General features: G+C 38.8%; 1 long non-coding RNA gene across 1 annotated transcript; it reads left to right on the top strand.

The window, feature by feature from the left end:
* The first annotated feature begins 15,985 nt into the window (after window positions 1-15,985).
* On the top strand, window positions 15,986-23,386 carry LOC145270794 (uncharacterized). The gene is made up of 2 exons (XR_013865565.1): window positions 15,986-16,108; window positions 21,106-23,386. It is a non-coding gene; the product is annotated as an uncharacterized LOC145270794 (long non-coding RNA).
* Window positions 23,387-23,634: the final 248 nt, after the last annotated feature.

Here is a 23,634-nt window from a genome sequence, read left to right as displayed (position 1 = left end):
CACTCGGTCAAGGGTGATCAAGTGTTCCGCGTCTGATGATCCTGTAATTAGTATGTCGTCCTGATAGCATACGGCATGTGGTTCATTTGCCAACAAATTGTCCATACAGCGTTGATAGATACCAGGAGCTGATTTTACTCCAAAACTGAGGCGGTTGAACCTGTAGAGACCCCGTGGTGTATTGATTGTAAGGTACTGCTTTGAGCTTTCCTCTAACGGAACCTGCAGGAACGCTGATCTCAAGTCAAGCTTGGTGAATTTCTTTCCCTGCACCAATTTTGCATACAAATCATCAATCCTGGGGATAGGGTACTGGTCGAGATTTTAACATTTGTTTATTGTAGTTTAATAATCTCCACACAACCGTATTGTTTGGTCAGTTTTGACAACTGCTACTATAGGGGCAGCCCATTCTGAGTATTGTACTGGTTCGATAATACCCAGAGACTCTAGTTGATCCAGCTTCTTATCAACCTTTTCACGCAATGCAAAGGGCACGTGTCGAGCCTTGCAGAATATGGGCTTTGTTTTCGGGTCAACACTAAGTTTTGCTGTGAAACCCTTCAGTGCGCCCAATTAGTCCTTGAAAACATCGGGGTATTTTGCAATAATGTCTTCAATTGCAGGTGTAGCATTTACTGCTTTCAGCTGATGGATGCGTTTCCAGCTGAGTTGCACTACTCGTAACCAGTTTCTACCAAGAAGTGCAGGGCCAGAACCAGGAACAATCACTAATGGCAGACGAAACTGTCGGCCATCATAGTCTACCGACACTTGACACGTACCACACGGCGTGATATTTTCTCCCGTGTAGGTTGCTAGTTTCTGTGACATAGGCTTAAGTACCGGTATTATCAGGTTCACACCATAGTTTTTCAAATGCATTGCGGCTGATCAATGAAACAGCAGCTCCGGTGTCGATCTCCATCTCGACATTGCGACCATTTATGCCCACCAACACCATCAGGGGCTCGGTTTTGCTATTTGCTGGCAGGTTAAACAGCCTATGCACCGAGGCGCAGTCGCTGCCTGTATCTTCGTCTACTGGTTCTTCACTGCTGACCTTGTGGGTTTTACGATTTCCAGCTCTATCGTTGTACTTCCGGGTCAAACAGGCTGGCGAAATGTGACCGGTTTTGTGACAAAAATTACACGTTGCCTCTTAGAAACGACATGATTCGGGGTAATGTTTTCTGTTACATCGGAAACATGGTCTTTGTTTTTGTCTCTGTAGTGGAGTAGGCTGTTCAACCTGGTTGACTTTTATCTGTATTGTAAAATTAAACGTTGAACAGGCTGCCATGTCACTAACATTCGTGTCTGCACTTTCCATGGCAAGAGCTATCTGTCGAGCATAAGGAAATGTTAGTTTCCTCTCGGAAAGCAGTCGTCGACGGATTCGGTCATCCTTCAATCCAACGACGAGCAAATCTCTCAACATCACTTCTATCGTATTTCCAAACTCACAAAACTTTGTAATTTTTTTAAATGAGCAATAAAATCCGAAATGGACTGACCTAGTTGTTGGCGGCACATGTAAAAGTTGAATCGCTCAACAATTACGGACGGTGTTGGGTTGCAGTGCTCTTTTAACGAGAGCGAGAATTCCTCATAACTTTTGTCTCTTAAGCTGTGCGGCGTAACGAGAGCCTTCAGCAGAGAAAATGTTTCACCACCACAAACAGAAAGAAGGACGGACTTTTTCTTTCCTGGATCTTGTATTTCGTTAGCCTCGAAATAATACTCCAATCTTTCTGTGTATGTGGGCCAATCACCTCCACTCGGCGAGAATTTGTCGCTTTTACCATAAGACGTAATGTTTTTAAAATGCGTGTGTGCAGATAGAAAAATGTCGCTATTTAATTTCTATTAAACGCGATGTTTTTCGGAGAAAAAGTTTAAATAACTTTCCCCTTTATGAGAAATGATCTCATCCTCGTTGCCATGTGGTGTTTCTCACTTAGAACGCAAACGACGAGTTTGTTTTAAGACTTTATTCAGCCGAGAGCCGACCGCAAGTGTCTACATGCTGTCTCTTTATGCACCGCCCGTTTTTTGCCGGTGTTCCCCCTGTTATCGTCCCCTGTGTACCTACGTACATTACAACTACACCGGATGAAACCTTGGTCACTACGATGAAGAAATCTAGTTCTGTTACTCAAAGCACATGTTATATAGGCTTTGTTAATATGACTTAATGTAATATTTTAATGTTCAACAAAAGTTCAGTTTTTTTTTATAAATGCATAGTTTTTTCTCACTTCAATCGATCAAGTTCTTTATTTTATAGTCGATAATTATTGTTCCTGATTTGTCGTGATCTCCTCGTGGTTTTTGACCTCGGGCCATCCATCACTTTAACTAACTTTAACTTTAGAGCGTTTCTTGCACTCTCCGATTATTATTATTTATATAATCGTATTCAATTTATATTTCGATCTATGCATATGAGAATTCCCAAATTTCACACAATTTCGTTGTCATAAGCTGGGTGGTACTGTTGGCACCCCCTTAAACCCGATAGTCTCTAAGATGGTAAGACCCAAACACATCCACCCTCGAAAAGAATGATGCAATACCCGGAAGTTACGACCATACATCATTATGTAAAGCCAAATGATAACGGCCACTGTACAAAAAAGATAAAGAATTTTCGGATGGCACAATAATGGTTTAGACGCTTGACAACGTTTCCATATGTTTATATACGTTCAAAACACAAGCATGCAAAACATGTCAAATAAAGAAATAACTCGGTGGAAATACAAAATAATAAAACAATTCTGTTGACCAAACGAAGATCGGATTTTTTACACATGTTCACTACACCAGCACTATTAGACACAACTTCAATTTCTAAAAACAAATCCAGCTTTATATAAAAAATGTCACCGTAATCTCATAACATGCAAAGTCATAATATGTGTAGCAATTATGCACATAACCTGGTCGGGATTCTTAGCAGTTTTTCAAAACAAATAGCTATTAAGGTTAAAGGCAATAAACTCAGACACACTCTGTAAGATCGATGATAGTTTCCCTAACAAGAACAAATAATATAATCCGGTAATAAGCTTAATACATGAGTTGCTTATATGCATTTCATAGCAGAAAGATTACGCACAGTTTATAGTAGGATTAAAAATAGGGGAGCGATAATTCTGGCTGCAAAAGAAAAAAGATAAAAATCACACAATAAGTTTATCAACATAAAGAATACATAAAGGGAAACATGTCAAAGTTAAAAGAAAAATGAATCCACATTTAAAAATAAAAAATGTTAATGCATTAAACCTACATGTGTCCATTGGTTTTATTTAGTATGTTTGTCCCGTACTTATATACCAACAATAAATAATATGTAATAACACTCTGACGACACGTGGCTAAAATTTGTGGGAGTTCCGATTCAGAAAAAAATTCTGTACTTATGTATTTTTGGAACGATGCTGAGATAATAACATTATTATTTTGAAAACCATTCTTTACAATGTAAGGGGGTGTTTCGTAACTATTCTGGGCTTCCACCTAGCAAGTTAATAAAAAAATATATCGTGAAACTTAGATTTCTTCTGTAAAAACTATTTAGAATTTCCAAAAGACTCAGGCTTGGCTTTGTGCTCTTTATATGACCTTCACCTTCACCGAGGTGAACGATTTATATGACCTTCCCCGAGGTGCGCGACTTGACACACAAAAATAAACCGCCTCTTAATCACCTGCTAACGCACGCGTCACTGTAACGTCCAATGACAACAACAACAACAACAACAACCTTCTCACTCGACCTGCCTTTATACCACTATCTCAATCCCTTCTCTTGCGCATGCACCTGTAGATTCCTGACAACCTCGAGACTTCCGCTTATAAAAACCCAAGTTTTGTTGTCGTGTATGCCTATACAAGGCACAAACACGAGGGCGTTTGTTGTGTTGGTAAGTACTACACTACCCCCTGATCTGATGATCACATAGAGTGCACTCCGGGTGTGGCCTCTTTGTTCGTTGGCTTCTGCAAAGGGTGGTATTTACACTCTCGGATTCAGGTTCTGGTTCTGGTTCTGGGTGTACTTCTGGTTCTGGTTCTGATCCTGCCTGATCAGACGAACTACAACTACCACTCTCTTGCTCAGTGACCTCACTCATTAGCAGCTCCTCATCTGATGATTCATCGCTCTCTGTAGTTGTGGGATGTATTTCACTAGCCGGGCGAAGATCGCGCACATGGCGTTGGGTTCCATCAACAAGGACCGACTGCTGGCTGACCACTCCAGATATGCGTCCTCGCTTGAACTTGGTGGTGCACCGATTTCCAGGAGGTCTAACCCAAACTGGATCCCCTACCTTGTATTTGTTATGACTCTCCTAGTCGATTGGTTGGACAGTGTCAATGCCCTTTATCCTAACACAATATTTGTGTATGGCATTGGCCGGTGCTTTTGTTAGTGTCTTCACATCCTTTGGTGTGATGTTATACCAATACGTGGCCTCCGTAATGGTGCATTGCTTTCTGGCAGCAATTCTCTTGATGCTGCGATGGCTCCTCTCAGCAATGCCATTCCCTGATGGCACATGAGCACATCGCAGTCGTAGTCGGACACCCCACTCATTCAACAACTGCCGAACTTGGTGGCTACAAAAAGCAGCATCGTTGTCCGTCAATATCTCTTCCGGCGCACCTCGCTCAGAAAAGATAGATGACAGTTGGCGGACAACATTCGTTGTCCTGCCTGATCATTTGCCGCCACACCGCAAAACGAGTGGGTCAACAGTCGATAAGGGTTAGAAAGGGCTTACCACTGTAATGGGTAATATCCATCGCTAATCGTTGCCACACATGCTCAACTTCCAATCGCCCCTTCTGCCATTGCTCAGGTGCAGGATCGATAGACTGGCATGCCTCACAGTGCTTGATGATCTGCCTGACATCCGCCCTTGTCACTGCCGGGTCCACACGCCTCGCAAAATACAAAGTTCTTTTGATACCTGGATGTCCACTCTGCACATGAATTCTTTGTATTTGGCATGAGCTAATCGCGCCAACTGCGCAAGATCGAACAGTGAACTTCACGCCTGTCTTCACAGCTTCCTACCATTTGTGAGGCACACGGGTTAGTTGGTCTGCACGATTACAGTGTGATGCCACGAGCATTACACTCACCGACAGGTCATACTCTGATACCAGACTCTTCAGGATGTTTAGCCTCCACCGGATGAACATCTCACTGGCTGCCTTAGTACGGACTCTTGTTCGTCCCAAGAGAGTGTCGGACACCCAGTGGTAGACGCAGAGAGAATCCGTGTACAAGTGTAACTTCTTCGACTGCCATTGCAGTGCCAGATTTAAACCCTTCACAACAGGATCCAGTTCCGTCAGGTTGATGTGTTGAGCATCATTCACGGGTTGCAGCCAGCATGCGTCTTCAATTACATTTTCACGTTGCTCCAATAACACTCCCAATGCCAAAGAACTAGCGTCAACCCACACATTCACAATGTCCCCATTGACACACCATTCTCCACGGGCAGGATCCTCCTTGTTAACTCTCTCTAGGGTTTCTGTCGTCATCAGAGTTAGAAGAGCATCATCAGATACATCATCCCAACCCGTAGTTACTAAACTTGCCCTGCGTTTGATGAAGCCCACAGCTGCTCGGAGCCAGCCACACGCTGGTAAGTGACCAATAAGTTTCCCACACAAGGAAAAAATAGTCCGTCGCGTAATAACATCAGGGATGGTTGGAATCTCACTGCCACGTCTCCATTGTAAGGTACCGTCTTTCCCGCAAACGTCCAATCCTAATACCCGTGCTCCATCCCTCAGACGTTCGGGATCCTTGCACTCCAATCCGAATTGAGCTAACTTTTCTCTGACGTGCGACGCAGATTGTACGTCTTCATTGACGTACACATCATCAATATAGGCCGATGTTGCGTCCTCAGTGGTCTTTTCCTGGGACAACACTGCATTTACGATGGTCTTCATGATTTGCGGTGCCACATTCAGCCCAAAGCCAAGCCGAGTAAGGCAGTATCTCTGACCCCGGAACCACATTGTCTGGAACGGCCACAATGTCTCATCCACTCGCACCTGCAAATAAGCCTTCCTTAAGTCTACTATAGACACATAGGAGCCCTTCTGGCGCCATTCTCTCAGCTTGCTGGCGCACACGTCAGCATCGGCAGTGTACGTCTCAATGTATCTATTGAGTTCACGATAGTCCAGCACCGGACGAACTTTTGATTTGTTATGCTGGATTACCGCCATTAAGGGAATCAGACCCTTGGGTGGTCCCAGCTTGTTGGGGTAGGGGATCAGCCATCCATCCTGGATCCATGCCTCAAGTTCCTTCTCGTATTCATCACGGGCCTCGTCGGGTATCGAGTACTCTGCAATGCTATTCTTGAGTTCGGTTGGTGCCCTTTCTTCTGTCCACTTCCACGATGCAGTCCATGCTTTTTGGTGAGGTCGTAGTCCACCTTAAAATCAGGCCGATCAATGTGAACTGCAGCACACACTGGGGTTTTCAAAAATCGCACAGTCCCATCTCTTCCGATAACCACTCCCTCCAGTGGCTTAATAGTATCATATCCCAACAGTACATCAAATCCCAGCAAATCCCCTCGCATCACCAGCACATTAATGTTTGCGGCCACACCAGAGTCTGAGTGGACTTTGACAGTTCCGGCTCCACAGCAAGCTTGCGTATTGCCACCTATTGTGGTTACTTTGATGTTCTGCTTTGTCCAGTTTCGACACAACTTGGCACTCATGATGGTGTGTGAGCACTCGGAGTCGAGAAGAGCTGAACAAAGCATTTGGTCCACGTACACATTTATTGTCGGTTGCGCCTCAATTAAATCTTGTCCGGGGAACAGGGCGGCGCTGACGTCCTGCCCCCTGATGCATTTCCCGCACAATTTTGGGATAAATGTCCATAACTACCACATTGGAAACAGCGCGGGCGCCCCCGCCCCTTGTTAGTACAATTTCTTGCGATATGACCTCGCTGGCCACAGCAGAAACATTTCCCATTGGTCGTGGGTCTCAAACTGGGACTCTTTTCAGCATTAGTCTTGGCTGCCTGCTCCATCATTACAACCGGTTCCCTCAGGTCCTCCTCATCTCAGATAATGGCTCGAAGCGTTCTAACAAATGTTCCATGGGCGTTACAGATACGCTGGTGGAAGCCCTCAACAGTTGCTTAACATGGGTGGGAAGGCCGGCCACAAACGCATACGCCAGTGTTTGCTCTGACACTCCATTGCCAAATAGAACTACAAGTTTATTCGGCTCTGCGAAGAAGACGTCCACGGTTTCTCCTGGCATGAGCTTCCTAGTGGCAAATGTTTCGTAGGCCGTACAGGGATCCATGGCAAATGCCTTGTATAAAGCATTTTTTATACAGGTAATATCAGCCATCTCAACGGCACTAAGTTGCTGATATACACTTAGGGCGCCTCCAGCCAATCTCAGGGGAATCACGGTAGACCCCCCCCTTTACTTCAGCTCAACCCTTTCGACCCAGTCGACAACAGAAGTGGATCCGTCGAATTCGGATATCAGTTTTAAATCAAACTTTGCCCCAGCCATAGTTGTCCAGGAAAAGAGACAAAATGAAATAGCCGAAATAGCTTAGGACCTTCACTTTCACCGAGGTGAACGATTTATATGACCTTCACCGTGGTGCGCGACTTGACACACAAAAATAAACCGCCTCTTAATCACCTGCTGACGCACGCGTCACTGTAATGTCCAATGACAACAACAACCTTCTCACTCGACCTGCCTTTATACCACTATCTCAATTCCTTCTCTTGCGCATGCGCCTGTAGATTCCTGACAACCTCGAGACTTCCGCTTATAAAAACCCAAGTTTTGTTGTCGCGCATGACTATACAAGGCACAAACACGAGGGCGTTTGTTGTGTTGGTAAGTACTACACTTTACTTATTGCCCCCTCCTTCCTTTGATCATATGTCCCATGCTTTAAGTGCTTAGGGTCCTTGCTGATTAATCCGAAAGGTTCCAGTTTCATTTTAACCGCATCTGCTGACAGTATGTCTTCATTAACGTAGATGTCATCAATGTAAGCTTAAGTAGCTTTCACTGTGGTCTCATTATACATCAAAACAGTTTTAATGACATTAATATTCTAGTTTAGCGGCGCACACATCTGCATTCCCGGTAAATGCATCAACATGTTGATTCTATTCACGATAATCCATTGCGGGTCGAATTGTGTGTTTAGACGGTTGGTCAATAGTCATGAGCGGAATTAATCCTTTGGGTGGCACTAGGCGTTCTTTTGGGTATGGTATTAACCAACCGTTATCAATCCACGTCTGGAGTTTTTCTTCAGATGCAGCCCGATTCTTAGTTGTAACAGCATACTCTGGAATGGTATTGCATAACTGATCTGGTGATTCGGTATTGGTCAATTTCACCATCGCAGTTCAGGCCCTTTCTTTGTTATCAAACATAGCAGAGAACTCCTTTTCCTCAATAGACAAAGCTGCACAGATTTCTTCACCTCTACCAAGCGATATACCTCAGCCTGCTCTAATCATGACACATCCTAAATCTCTTATTGCGTCAATTCCAAGTAATAAGTTGAATCCAATAATAAATAATAATGGATAAACATTCATCGTACAACTTGGACTCTGGCACTTTTAGCAAAATCGTTAGGGCCCCCACATTTATAGCAGACAGGGCTTTCATGCATAGGGAGGGAATCTATATTTCTCAGTGCAGATTGTGACAGTCCCAGTGAACATGCAGCGAAAACATTATAGTGTTCTCTGTGCTTGTGGATAAACATTCATCGTACAACTTTGACTCAGGCACTTTTAGCAAAATAGTTAGGGCCTCCACATTTATAGCGGTAGCTGGGAAGAAATCTATATTGTCTCCATAGGTTTAGATGTTGCATGACTAGTGCCGGCTGCTCCTGCAATTGGTTCTGGTTCCTTAAGGATGTTTCATGTTTCGGCCAATAACTCGTCCGTTGTTAATCTGTCAATACGTGACGACGCTTGCAAAAGTCTACTGACATTCCTAGATCATCCCAGCAAAAATGGCACTGCTTAACATTTTGTCCTTGACACGACTAAATGGTGCTGATAACTGCCCACCGTTTCATTGGGATATAGACGCCGGGTAGTGAACTGTTGCCATGCAACAAAAGGATCTCTACTAAATGCTGTATATAAGCTCTAGGAGTGTCAGAAGTCGCCATTAAAATTAAACCCTATTTTTTTTTCAATAAAAGGAGCAAAGACCACATTTTAAAATAATAAAAGGTTTAATCGAAAAATATACAATTTTTTTAAAAATCGGTTTACTTTAAAAAAGATTTCAACGAATTTTAACTAAAACTAAATTTAATAAATATATATAAATTCAAAAAATCACTTACAAATATAAAATACTATCAATGGTTTCTTCCATTTTTCATTTCTAAGAATTTGTCCATATTTATATTTTATATTACATTTACTTCTTAAATAAAAGAATTTTAAAGCAACCATTGGAAAAGATCGCCATTCTGTAAGCCAGTGTTAGCGAAGCGGTGTTTCCTTGCTTTCTTGCAGTTCTCAAATACGGATTGCTAACAGGGCCATAATTAATTATTTCAAAAACGTAAAAACACACATATGGGTGAGGCGTCGTGCCTTGTATGTAAGAGATGGGTCACCGTACTTACAAAATGATCACATTTAACTTATCAGTTTTTGCCGTTTAAACACAATCCACTTGACCAATTTTCCATTTTTTATTCTCTTAAAGAAATACATGAGTTTTTGATTTAATATATTTTATTTCTTCTTTATGCAGTGATTTTTTTTTAATCTAAAAAAAACATTGTTGTAGGTGTTCAATTTTTTCAGGACAATATTTAAAAAATCTGAGGTTTCACTTTTTAAAAAAATCAACGTGTTTTAAAAAAAGGTTTTGACTTTACAAAAAAGGTTTTAAACTTTTGACTTTACAGGTAAATTTACACAAAACTATTTTTTATTTTTGTTTTAAATTAGATCATTTTATTTATTGATCTTCAATTTGTGATATAAAAATCCGAGGGGAGAAAATTATTTCCATTTTTATAGATATTTAAAAAAGGTTAATTAAAAAAAAACGTTTGTCTAGATTATTATATTCGTTTATTGGAAGGAGAATAAAATTTCACATTGACCCTGAAAATATCGTAAAAATTGACCCAATAGAATAATTTTGATAGATTTTTAAATTTAAAAATTTGCAAAATATTTTACTCGTAAAATTCAATTGATTTCATTACGTAAAAAATGGCTGCTTGAACGCACGCACTGTTTTTTTGAAAAGAAAAATATTATTATTATTTTTTAAACAACTTTATTGGTTTATTTTGGAAGTATATTCCATAAAGAAAATAAACACACCACTTTAAAAAGAAAAATTACGAGTTTTTTTATATTTTATTCGCAGTTTTGTGTTAAGGGTTTTAAAAATTCCCCCCAAATTCTGATAACCTACTAGTAATCATTGTTAAAAGTGTAATACTCACCAGAGTAGCAAGCATCTACGTATTTGTGCATTGTGTAGATGTGCGTTCAAACAGTGCCATGACGGAGGAGGGATGGACTTGCTGCAGGGAAGTGTTGGGTGGGAAAAGAGGAAAAAAACATGGCACCTGGTGTTTTATAAACTGTGGTCTCGCGAGATCGTGAGATCACAGAGCGCACACATGCAAATGAGACAGGGTGAAAACTACATAAAAAGCAAGCTTGAGTGAGAGGAAGGAAGTGTCGTTTACAGTCACGAGGTTATTGTTTTACTATTGCGAACGTTGGTGACGATTTAAGTTGAATTCGATACAAGCAATAGCTATTGCTGTGAAAAATGACCGACTCAAAGTTTGATCTAAATTTGATTCCAGAAGTTGATGGGTCCACATCTGTCGTTGACTTGGTTGAGAGGGTCGAGTTGACCTGAAATCTCTCTGAGGTAAAGAGAGTGCACACCGTGATTCCTCTGAGATTGGCTGGGGGCGCTCTGAGTGTGTATCAGCAACTTACTGCCACCGTGAAGGCTGATTTGATGACTATAAAAAGGCACTGTAGAAGGCATTTGCAATTGATCCTTGCACGGCTTATGAAAGATTCGCCTCCAAGAAGCTCATGCCGGGAGAAAATGTGGATGATTTCTTTGCAGAATTGAAGAAACTTGCCGCAATGGAGTGTTGGAGAGGACATTGGCATGTGCATTTGTGGCCGACCTTCCCACCCGTGTTAAACAATTGTTGAGAGCCTCTACCAGTGTGTCCGCAACGCCTATAAAGCACTTGTTGGAATGCGCCCGGGCTATCATCAGAGATGAGGAGGACCTGGGGGAACCAGTTGTGATGGCGACAAAGGCACTCAGAAGGAGGCCGGGGAGATTCCCAGTCTGAGCCCCATGACTAATGGAAGATGTTATTGCTGTGGTCAGCAAGGTCATTTTTCGAGAAGCTGCACTGACAAAGGGTGGGGACGACTGCGCTGTTACCAATCTGGCGGCTTAGGGCACCCAGCCCAAAACTGTGCAGGAAATGCGTCAGGGACCAGGATGTCAGCGCTGCCCTGCTCCCCCGACAAGATCTAAGTGATGCGCAACCTACAATAACTGTGTACATGAACCGAGTGTCCTGCTCAGTTCTTCTCAACTCTGGCTGCTCACATACAATCATGAGTGCCAGATTGTGTCGGATCTGGACTAAAAGGAACATTAAAGTCACCACAATAGGCGGCGAGACACAAACTATGAAGGTCCACATAGACTCTGGTGTGGCCGTGGAAATTAATGTGTTGGTGACGCGAGGGGATTTTCTGGGGTTCTACGTACTGCTGGGCTACGATGCTATCAAAACACTAGGAAGAGTGATCAGCAAAATTCAAGAATGGCGTCGCAGTACGAGCAAGAGCTTGAGGCGTGGATCAGACATGGATGGCTGATCCCCTACCCTGAGAAACTTGGTCCGCTCAAGGGTCTGATACGTTCAATGGCGGTTATCCAGCATAACAAGTCAAAAGTAAGACCAGTGCTGGATTATTGTGAGCTCAACCAGTACATTGAGGCTTACACTGCCGATGTTGACGTGTGCGCTAGCAAACTGAGGGAATGGTGCCAGAAGGGCTCCAATGTGTCGATAGTAGACCTGCAGAAGGAATATTTGCAGGTGCAAGTAGATGAGACGTTGTAGCCGTTCCAGACAGTGTGGTTTCGAGGTCAGAATTACTGCCTAACATGACTTGTCTTTGCCCTGAATGTGGCACTGCAGATCATGAAGACCATTGTAAATGCGGTATTGTCTCAGGAAAAGACCGTTAAGGACGCAACATCAATGAGGACATAAAATCTGTATCGTGTGTCAAGAAAAATTGGCTCAGTTTGGTCTGCAGTGCAGGAATCCTGAACGTCTGAGGAATGGAACGTGCGTATTGGGATTAGAAATCTGTGAGGAAGACTGGACCCTACAATGGAGGCGTCGCAGTGGGATTCTAGGCATGGCTTACGTTTTTATGAGGTGGACTGCTTTATCATGGTGTGGGAAACTTGTTGGACACTTACCAATCTGTGGCTGGCTCCGTGTAGCTGTGGGTGTCATCAAACACAGAGCGACTTTGGTAACCACAGGTTGGAATGATGTGCTTGACGATGCTCTTCTAACTTTGATGGTAACTGAGACCCTGGAGAGAGTCAGCAAGGAGGACCCTGTCCGTGGAAAATGGTATGTTGATGCAGACCACATAAATGTGTGGGTCGACGCTAGTTCATTGGCATTGGGAGTCGCATTGGAGAAAGAAGGGAACGTGTTTAAGACGCATGTTGGCTGCGACCTGTGAGTGATGCTCAGCACATCAACTTAACAGAGCTGGACGCTGTTGTAAAGGGAATAAATCTCGCACTGCAATGGCTATCGAAGAAACTGCACCTGTACATGGATTCTCTCTGAATCTACCACTGGGTGTCTGACACGCTTTCAGGATGGGCAAGAATCCGCACTAAGGCAGCCAGTGAGATGTTGATCCGGCAAAGGCTAGACATGATGAAGAGTTTGGTTAACAGTGGGTGTAATCCTGGTAACATCACATTGTAATCGTGCCGACAAACTAACCTGCGTACCTCACAGATGGTATGGAACTGTGAAGATGGGTGTGGAGCACACTGCTCGATCTCACGCAGTTTGAATTGGCACGATTAGTCCATGTCAAATACAGAAGATTCATGCATAGAGCGGACATCCAGGTGTCAAGAGAACAGTGTATTTTGCGAGGCGTGTGGACCCAGCAGTAACAAAGGCAGATGTCAGGCAGATTGTCAGGCACTGTGAGGCGTGTCAGTCTTCAATCCTGTACCAGAACAATGGAAAAAAGGACGATTGGACGTCAAGAAGATGTGGCAGTGGGTGGCGATGGACATTGCCCATTACAGTGGTAAACCCTTTCTAACTCTTATCGATTGTTGACCTACACGTTTTGCGGTATGGCGACACATGATTAGACAGAACTCGGCAAGTGTTGTTTGCATCTTGTCATCCATCTTTTTGAGCAGAGTGCGCCAGAAGAAATCTTGACTGATAACGATGCTGCTTTTTGTCAACCAGAAAAGACATGCTAAATATGAGGTAGGGAATCCAGTTTGGGTGAGGCCACCTGGAAACCGGTGCATCACCAAATTCAAGCAAGGACGAATCTCTGGGGTGATCAGTTGATCCTAGTTGACGGAACCCTTCGCTATGTCCATGACCTTCACCCGGCTTTTGAGGTGCATCATACGACTGCAGAGGAGAGCAATGAATCCTTTTTTGAGCAGGGTGTGCCAGAAGAGATCTTGACAGATAACGATGCTGCTTTTTGCAACCAACAAGTTTGGCAGCTGTTAGATGAATGGGGCGTCCAACTACGGCTACGATGCACTCATGTGCCATCATGGAATGGTATTTCTGAGAGGAGCCATTGTAGCATTAAGAGAATTGCTGCCAGAAAGTAATGTACCATTATGGAGGCCACATATTGGTATAACGTCACGCCAAAGAATGGGAAATTACCTACAACAGCACCGGCCAATGCCATATACATCGTGTTAGATTGAAGGGGATTCAGCTGAGTGAGGCCACCTGGAAACCGGTGCACCACCAAATTCAAGCAAGGACGTGATCAGCCAGCAGTTGGTCCTAGTTGATGGAACCCCATGCTATGTTCGCGATCTTCGCCCAGCTTTTGAGGTGCATTATACGACTACAGAGGAGAGCAATGAATCCTCAAGTGATGAACAATGAATCCTCAAGTGATGAACAATGAATCCTCAAGTGATGAGCTACTGATAAACGAAATCAACAGACCAGAGAGTGATGATTATAGTTCATCTGACACGGCGGAAACAAAATCAGAACCAGACCCAAAACCAGAACCAGACCCAAAACCAGAACCAGAATCTGAATCTGAAACCGAACCTGAACCAGAGCCATTGAATGTTCCCCTTCGCAAAAGTAAGCAGACTAGGAGACCAACCCTGCAGTGCATTGTGTGTGATCATCGGATCAGGTGGGAGTGTAATAATCACCAGAGTAGCAAGCGTCCGCGTATTTGTGCATTGTGAAGATGTGTGTGTAAACAGTGTCATGATGGAGGAGGGGTGGACTTGCTGCAGGGAAGTGTTGGGTGGGAAAAGTGAAAAAAAGATGGCGCCTGGTGTTTTATAAACTGTGGTCTCGCGAGATCGCAAGATCATGAGAAAACAGAGGGCACACATGCAAATGAGACAGGTTGAAAAACTGCATAAAAAGCTTGAGTGAGAGGAAGGCAGTGTCGTTTATAGTCACGAGGTTATTGTGTTACTATTGTGAGCGTTGGTGACGATTGAAGTCAAATTCGATACAGCAAGCGAAAGCACGTGCACATTTTTGCTGGCTGCTTGGTCAAAATTACCAAATAAATATCCCCTTAAAAAAATTACCCCCCCAAAGGTGGCCGTAAAGTGGGTGCTCATTTTACGTTTAATTAATATAGAAAAGTGATCCCCCTCATTTTCACACGATAATTTTTTCATGTCTGAAAAACATTTTGGTTCCTGAAATTTTAAACGGTGTTTTAATTTTCAGCGGCCAGAAAACCTTAGTTGTAGCAATTTTAAATTTGAGACTTGAACGTTTACTTAAATAGAAGACCGCCCCCCCCCAAAAAAAAACTAATAAAAAAGAAAACAAAAATAAAAGAAAAACAAAACAAATAAAAAAAGAGACAAAAAAAATGAAATAAAAATAAATCTGTTTCGTTTCATTTCATTAATAAAAAACTGAGAAAAATGGGAGAAAAAAACGAAACGTTTCGTTTCATATTTACATTTCCGGTTCAATGTTTTAATGTCTTAATTGGAATTCGTGGAAAATTATTCCCTTGAGCCGAATTACACCCATGGTAAGTAATCATTTAAGATTATCGATTAACTTTAAGCTTTAATCTCTCAAACACAATAAAAAAAATCGGAAATCGATAAAAAAAAAATATGATATGCTTTCAAAACTATGTTCACCTATCTGTTTCCGCCATTAAATTGCACGTGCAACGACTTAGAAATTTAACACGATAAAAAAAAAAGGAAATCTATAAAAAAATTGTGGTAAACTATTGTTCACCAATATTTTCATTTTTAATATATTTGGTAAACTGTACAAGCATCAGATTAACTTTGGGCTTAAATGTTTCAAACACAATAATTTAAAAAAAATCAGGAATCTACAATAAATAAATAAAAAAAATACGAAAAGGTGGCTTTAAAAACTATCGGCAATGAATTAGAGAATTAATAAAGATGAAACTTGTAATATGTTCTCTCTCATGTCAATATTAAAATGTTAAATAAAATAATATTAATTTTATCCGTGAAATTCACCAAATAGATCGGCTCTATTTCGAAATAATTTCTTTTTTTATTTTTCCTCTTCAATTTTGTTTTCTGCGAACTTGCTCTTCCGTTCGTCATCTTGAATGTTAAGTTCAGCTTTTAAAGTCAATCACATTTGAAAAATCGTTTCCTTTATAAAAGCAGATAAAGTTAATCGAAAGCAGATTATAAAACAAAAAACGTAAGTATTACTACATGGCGCAGTGGCGCACGTATGTGGGTTTTTTGTTTTGTTTATTTTTATCTTTTTTCATTTTTTTCATCGGATTATTATCGAATGGTCGCTAATTAATCAGATTTTGTTTTCAATACTGAATTAAACATAAAAAAGGTCGATACGTAATTCTTTATGTTATCAGTGGTGGCCAATTATGAATGCGTTTTCACGTTCAGAATTGAGCACATATATATTGATTTTTGTTTTTTAATGTCCCTGTATCTTTATTGAAACATTAAATCAGAATAAAATTTTTTTTAAAAAGCCCGCCTTACTAAATGTCCATAAAGTGGGTGCTCATTTTACATTAAATTTATAATGAAAAGTGATCCCCCACTTTTTGAAAAAGTAAATTTTTTATATCATGAAAACTATTTCTCTGTGCCACTTTTAACGTATATATTCGTTTTCAGAACTCCTGAAAACCTTAAAAAGTCGTCATTGTAAAGATTTTTCGGAGGATTGTAAAGATTATTGACGTGAACCAAAACAACTTATTTATTGTTTACTGAAGAAAAAGAAAAATTTTATAAATTTTTCTTTTTTTCAATTTTTTAAATTGACATGTTTTTCAGATTCATATGTTTACGGTAAAAAAAAAAAAAAAAATGCTGGATGCACGTATGGAAGCAATACCCTCCCACTGTGTATATTTTTTATTGTCATCTTTTTTTTATTTTATCTTTTTTCAACAAAGTCTAATGCTCAGTAATCTGTTGGGTACAGGACGGTCTGAAGTGTGTTAGACGATCCCGTCCCCATGTGTGTAATATGGTGTATGGGTTTAATGGTAGAGGAATTGAAAAGACGAAACGTCACACAATGAAGACGAAAATATACCGTTATATATCAACGAAACAAATGCAATTTTATTGCATAAATATACAGGAAAGAATGATAGAAGAAATAGAGTTCATGAAAGATGAGTAACGTTACTTGCGGTTGACTGGCGAGTCAGGACGCGGTGGTGGCTCATGGCTCCACCATTAAGCAGAAAATATAGAGTTGCGATGTTAAAGGATATCAGGAAAAAAGTGTTCAAACTTGTACAACTGTGGAATGGTCATAGGAATGACGTTATGAGTTTGAGTGCAAGTGTTGCGGTCATAGACTGTATTGTCATGGAGTCTATGAAGCATGCGCTAGGGTCAGCACGGTGGGTTGAAGTTGGGTCGCGTTGGTCGCAAATGTGTCGACTACACGCTTACGGTCACAAGTGGGTCTGCGAGGAAATTTGTCCGTCCGTAGACAGCAGTGTCAACGTTGTTCAGGTGCTCGGGCGTACTCAATGGGTCGGTACAGTTTGAAACGTCCAGGATGAGTGTATCAGTGTGCATGATGCAGCTTACTCATGTTAGCTGGAGAACTTCGGTGAGGTGAGGTGAGGTGAGTTTTTGTAAAATCCAGGAGTGTACAGTGTTTGGTGATCATCTGTGTGTTGGTTGTCGCGTTTGTTGCTAAAAAAGGTTGATATCCTGTGAGGTGTTGCTGGAAAGGGTTGATATGCTGGAGAGGCTTGATGCGCGTAACATGACGCTGGAGAAGCTTCTTGACGCTTTTTCCTTTCCATAATTGTGGAAAACTGGAGTTGAAATAGCGTGAGAGTTGCTATTTGAGTTTTGCAGTGGGCTTGTTGCCACACGTTCTCCATGATGAAATTTAAAGCTGAAATATTTTTTTTTATATTAGCACATGACAAAAAAATATTTCGGTAAAGTGAAGAAAGTTTAAAGTTTTGATACGTAGGTAAAACGCGTGTGTGACGGAATGTTTTGAGACTTCGTCGTCCACTGCAAAATTCATACATAAACTCTGGCGTTGCAAATACGTGGAAAACGCGTTGAAATTGCTATTGCAGTTGTTAGGAACCTCGTTCAAATAAGGAAGTAATTTTTGTTCGTTGTAGCAGTGGATGCATGTTACTAGAGTTATGTCTGTGCTATAGTGTGACGTTTGTTCGTTGCAGGTGCTCATTACATGCGCGTAATCATGTCTCTTTGGCGAAGTGTTTCTCGGCTGAGGTAAACAAGAACTGGTCCTTGGAAAATAGTTTTGTTGAACAAACTGATTATTAAGAATGAAGGCAACAGGAAAATTTGACCTTTTAGGTTCTCGAGGTCATATTTTGCTTCGATTATGACGGAGAACAGAATAAAAAAATTTGAGTTAAATGACGCGAAAAGAAAGTCTAAGAATATTTCAGGGAGCGCATTATATTCAGGACGTCATTAAAATTATTTTATCGATTGGATTATAACGGAAATGTGCATCGTTTGCGAGGAAAATCGAAATGTTTGTGAAAATAGTAGTCCGTTGGTATCATCGAAATTTTAACAGACATTGTTGTTCAAAAATACGCTTCGTTATAAAAATGTGAAGATAATAATGTGTATATGTTTTTAAGTGCGTGAATATAGATAAAACTTATTGTTCTCTTTTTATTATTATTATTATTATTATTATTATTATTATTTTTATTATTATTATTATTTTTATTTTTATTATTATTTTTATTTTTATTATTATTTTTATTTTTATTATTATTATTATTATTATTATTTTTATTATTATTATTATTATTATTATTTTTATTATTATTATTATTATTATTATCATTATTATTATTTTTATTATTATTATTATTATTATTATTTTTATTATTATTATTATTTTTATTATTATTTTTATTATTATTATTATTTTTATTATTATTTTTATTATTATTATTATTATTATTATTATTTTTATTATTATTATTATTATTTTTATTATTATTATTATTATTTTTATTATTATTATTATTATTATTTAGGCTGCGACGAAATATATTTTTTTCGAGGTGATTTGTTTACATTTATCTGTCCACGAGTGGTAAGAAAAAAAGATGGCGGACGATAGATAATTGATGCATGTGTGTTTAGACATAGCATTGAAAATGCAACGAAAAAGTTTTTCTCCTGTTTTTTGGAAATTGTTTTTTTTGTTTTGTTTTTTCTTTCTTTTTTGAGTATATTTCGCTGATTATTTAAGATATAACGGCATATTACATTTGCGACAGTGAGAACGTTTTAAAAGTTTTGGGGAACATCGATTGTTAAACTTTTATGAGAATGTCCGTTAAGTCACCATTTTGAAAAAGATCACGTCGTGAGTCTACCACTCTGTTGGAGACGGGACGGTCTGCAGTGATGATAGACGACCCTGTCCCCATGTGTGTAATATGGTGTATGGGTTTAATGGGAGAGGAATTGAGAAGACGAAAGGTCGCATAATGAAGACGAAAATATACCGTTATATATCAACGAAACAAATGCAATTTTATTGCATAAATATACAGGAAAGAATGATAAGGGCGAGAGTTTTCAACTCCCACAAATCTACCAGAATCTATATAAAAAAGAATTCAATATTTACCATTTTTAAGGTGTACTCTGTTTCTAATACAACACTCTAGTAAATCGAACCCCCATTTTGGAAACATCGACTTTTTTTAGCCAAATGTCCCTAATTAAGCCTTCTGGACATTCAGTTATTGTTTCTCCTTTTTTTTTTAAATTAAGTGTTTGTATTCTCGTCGAGTGTTTTCAATATAAGGGATCGATGTATTAGAAACTGTGCACACAGGTAAATATACCAAAGAGTTTTTATGTTAATTTATTTGGAAATGCAATTATCAGATTTTTGTTCGTTTGTTTAAAGAATGCTGATAATTAAAGAAACTTATTATTATGTATTTTAAAGTTTTCTCAAAAATACATTCAACAAACCTTACAAATTACCTTGTACTAAATTAAAAAATAATCATGATTCTTTAACAAATTATGATTTTATGGTTCTGAATTTTTTAGATGAGGAGTGATTATTTGTATTATTTAGATTATTAAGACTACTGTTCTCATCTTGAGTGTTATTTATTGTGCAAATATTGTAAAAATAACACTTAAGATGAGAACAATAGTCCAAATAATCCAAATGATAGAAATAAATCATATTTTTTTCTTTCTTTACATGTATTTTTTTACATGTTGAAAAATTGTTTTTTGTTTTTCCTCGCAATAATGGAAATTCCATATTTACTTACCGGATTGTGTTTAACTTTTATTCTGTTTTGAAAGTGATAATGACATAAAATTAATCTATTTTTTATTTTATGGAACATTAACTGTGATAGATGTAAAGGGTCGTAGGTATTATTAATGGGACTTTCATAAGTGGATATAATGAATTTGCGTAGGGAAAATCCTAACTTACTTGGCTAGCATGTGTGGTTAAAATAGCAGTTGGTTTCCTGATTAGAAGTTAATTTTTTTAATTGACGTGAACACTATGATATGTCAATTAAAAGTTAAATATGAAAAAGTAAAATCATAGAGGTATAAAAGGTGAATCATGTGATGTATATGTTAATTAGAAGTTATATTTAATTTAGCTTAAATTTGTAGTTTTTGAAAAGAAATTACAAGTGCGGAGTTTTTGCTATCACTGTATATATATATATATATGTAATAAAAATTAGTGATAACATTTAGAAACAAAATATTTCCTAAAATTTATACTATGATTATCTGCAAAACCCCATGGTGGTATGGTTAGAGTAGTTGGTAAAAGTCAGTTGTAAGTTAAATACTCATAAATGTTGAAGTTTCAATCCTCAGTGAGATTGAAAATTAAATTTCAAATTACATAGGATTTTTACCCAGACATCGCTAATGCTACGAGATGAGAACAGTATTCTGAAGAATGAAAGAATACGAGTAATCAATCCTCTTATTTGAAGAAATGTGAAAATTTTAGTTTAATACTTGGTAATAGATACGAGTTAATTTGCATACAACTATACTCAATTTATTTTTAATTTAATAATGTTGTGGATATTTTTAATGCAAATAAACATAATAAATTTAATTTTACCACATGAATTTTACTTTTTTTATTTTTTCAAATTTATTGTATATTTCCAGAATTTGCAACAATGACATGAAGCCCAGTAATGGATGAGAGAAACCTTTCTTTATTGGTGATTTAAAACGTTTGAAAATAATTATAAATTCCTCCATGGAAATGATCTAAATTTGAAGCTTATTATCATATACACTCAATTCAATATACTTTTTGTGGAATCAGATGCAATCAAACATGGGAGACCAACCACATTCTTGTGAAGTATGTGGGTCTTCTTTTGCATGGAAGTCACATTTGTTGAGTCATATGAAAAAACATACGGGAGAGAAACCACATTCATGTGATGTATGTGGTTCTTCTTTTGCATGGAAGTCAAATTTGTGGAATCATTTGAAAACACATACGCGAGAGAAACCACATTCTTGTGAAGTATGTGGTGCTTCTTTTCCATGGAAGTCAAGTTTGTTGAATCATATGAAAACACATACAGGAGAGAAACTACATTCTTGTGAAGTATGTGGTTCTTCTTTTGCATGGCGGTCATCTTTGTTGAATCATATGAAAATACATACAGGAGAGAAACCATATTCTTGTGAAATATGTGGTTATTCTTTTGCACAGCTGTCATCTTTGTTGAGTCATATGAAAATACATACAGGAGAGAAACCACATTCTTGTGAAGTATGTGGTTCTCATTTTGCATGGAAGTCAAATTTGTTGAGCCATTGGAAAAGACATACGGGAGAGAAACCACATTATTGTGAAATATGTGGTTCTTCTTTTGCATGGAAGTCAAATTTGTTGAGTCATATGAAAATACATACAGGAGAGAAACCACATTCTTGTGAAGTATGTGGTTCTTCTTTTGCACGGAAGTCAACTTTGTTGAATCATATGAAAATACATACAGGAGAGAAACCACATTCTTGTGAAGTATGTGGTTCTTCTTTTGCATGGCGGTCATCTTTGTTGAATCATATGAAAATACATACAGGAGAGAAACCACATTCTTGTGAAGTATGTAGTTCTTCTTTTGCACAGCGGTCATCTTTGTTGAATCATATGAAAATACATACAGGAGAGAAACCACATTCTTGTGAAATATGTAGTTCTTCTTTTGCATTGAAATCAAAATTGTTTAATCATATGAAAACACATACAGGAGAGAAACCATATTCTTGTGAAGTATGTGGTTCTTCTTTTGCATGGAAATCATATTTGTTGAGTCATTTGAAAAGACATACGGGAGAGAAACCACATTCATGTGAAGTATGTGGTTCTTCTTTTGCATGGAAGTCAAATATGTTGAATCATATGAAAACACATACGGGAGAGAAACCACATTCCTGTGAAGTATGTGGCTCTTCTTTTGCACGGAAATCATATTTGTTGAGTCATATGAAAACACATACAGGAGATAAACCACATTCCTGTGAAGTATGTGGGTCTTCTTTTGCATGGAAGTATAGTTTGTTGAGTCATATTAAAACACATACGGGAGGGAAATCACATTCTTGTTAAGTATGTAGTTCTTCTTTTGCACTAAAATCAAATTTGTTGTGTCATACTTTTGCTCAGAAGGAGAAAGTGTAACGACTAGTTGGAGTAAGCGACTCTAATGATTCTGTCCTTATCAGAGCAGAGAGGGAGAAATAACAAAATACCAAGAACTTATGTAGAAAAAAACGGGAATCTTAAGGACGTATCAATCATACCAGTCATTATTGAAACAACCTGGCTAATACAAATGGAGTTGTTGTCAGCCCAAGATGAGAGAGACAGAGAGAGAGATAGAGAGAGAGAGAGAGAGTTGCCATGGTTTAACCTTTTTTATAAACTTCATCACGTGCATGATATCTGATTGGGCAAGCCAGAAGTTGGCTGCTTGCACCAATCAGCACGGAGTTTACAAACTAAAGATATTCAAAATATCAAACCTACGAAGTATCACTGCTGCTACAAGAGTATGTAGTGTACTTTGTCTAATTCTATTCAAATCTCTTTAGTACAAGAGAAATACAACCAATAGCACTTAAATAATAATAGGTTGAAATGTATGAATTTTAATAAGATTTTGTTAAATAAAATAAATTTAAAAAAAGGAAAAACCAAATTCTTGTAATGTCTGTGATTTTTTGCCTAGAAGGAACATTTGTTGCGTCATATGCAGAAACATACAGAAGACAAAAGAACTTTAAAAGAACATTCAAATATTTGTGTATCTCATATAGAGTACATGAGGCGACCCTGTGTAGGGAACCCTTTGATTTCTGAGAAGCTCGACTGAAGAATATGACCCAAAAAAGACAAAGTATATATACTAACTTAACTAATGAAAAATCTTAAATATCTAAACAATGCATTAAGCGATTACTGAGATAATAACTATCCATAAATTTGCCCTCGGATATGAATTCATATCAGAATAAAATCAAGTGAGGATCTTTTAAAACTAACTAAAGTTTATGGTTTAACTAACAATTTATCAGGTGAATTCGACACTCTCTCGGCAAAACTTCCAAATTAAAAACTTGAAACTCTGTTGTCAAAACTTTCAGCACCAAAACTCAATACATTGTTATCATAAC

The sequence above is a fragment of the Euprymna scolopes genome, chromosome 46 (assembly GCF_053919585.1).
Source record: "Euprymna scolopes isolate OS-2025 chromosome 46, ASM5391958v1, whole genome shotgun sequence".
Taxonomy (NCBI): Eukaryota; Metazoa; Mollusca; class Cephalopoda; order Sepiida; family Sepiolidae; genus Euprymna; species Euprymna scolopes.
Note: the sequence above shows the minus strand (reverse complement) of the source record. Positions and strands in the feature narration are given on the sequence as shown.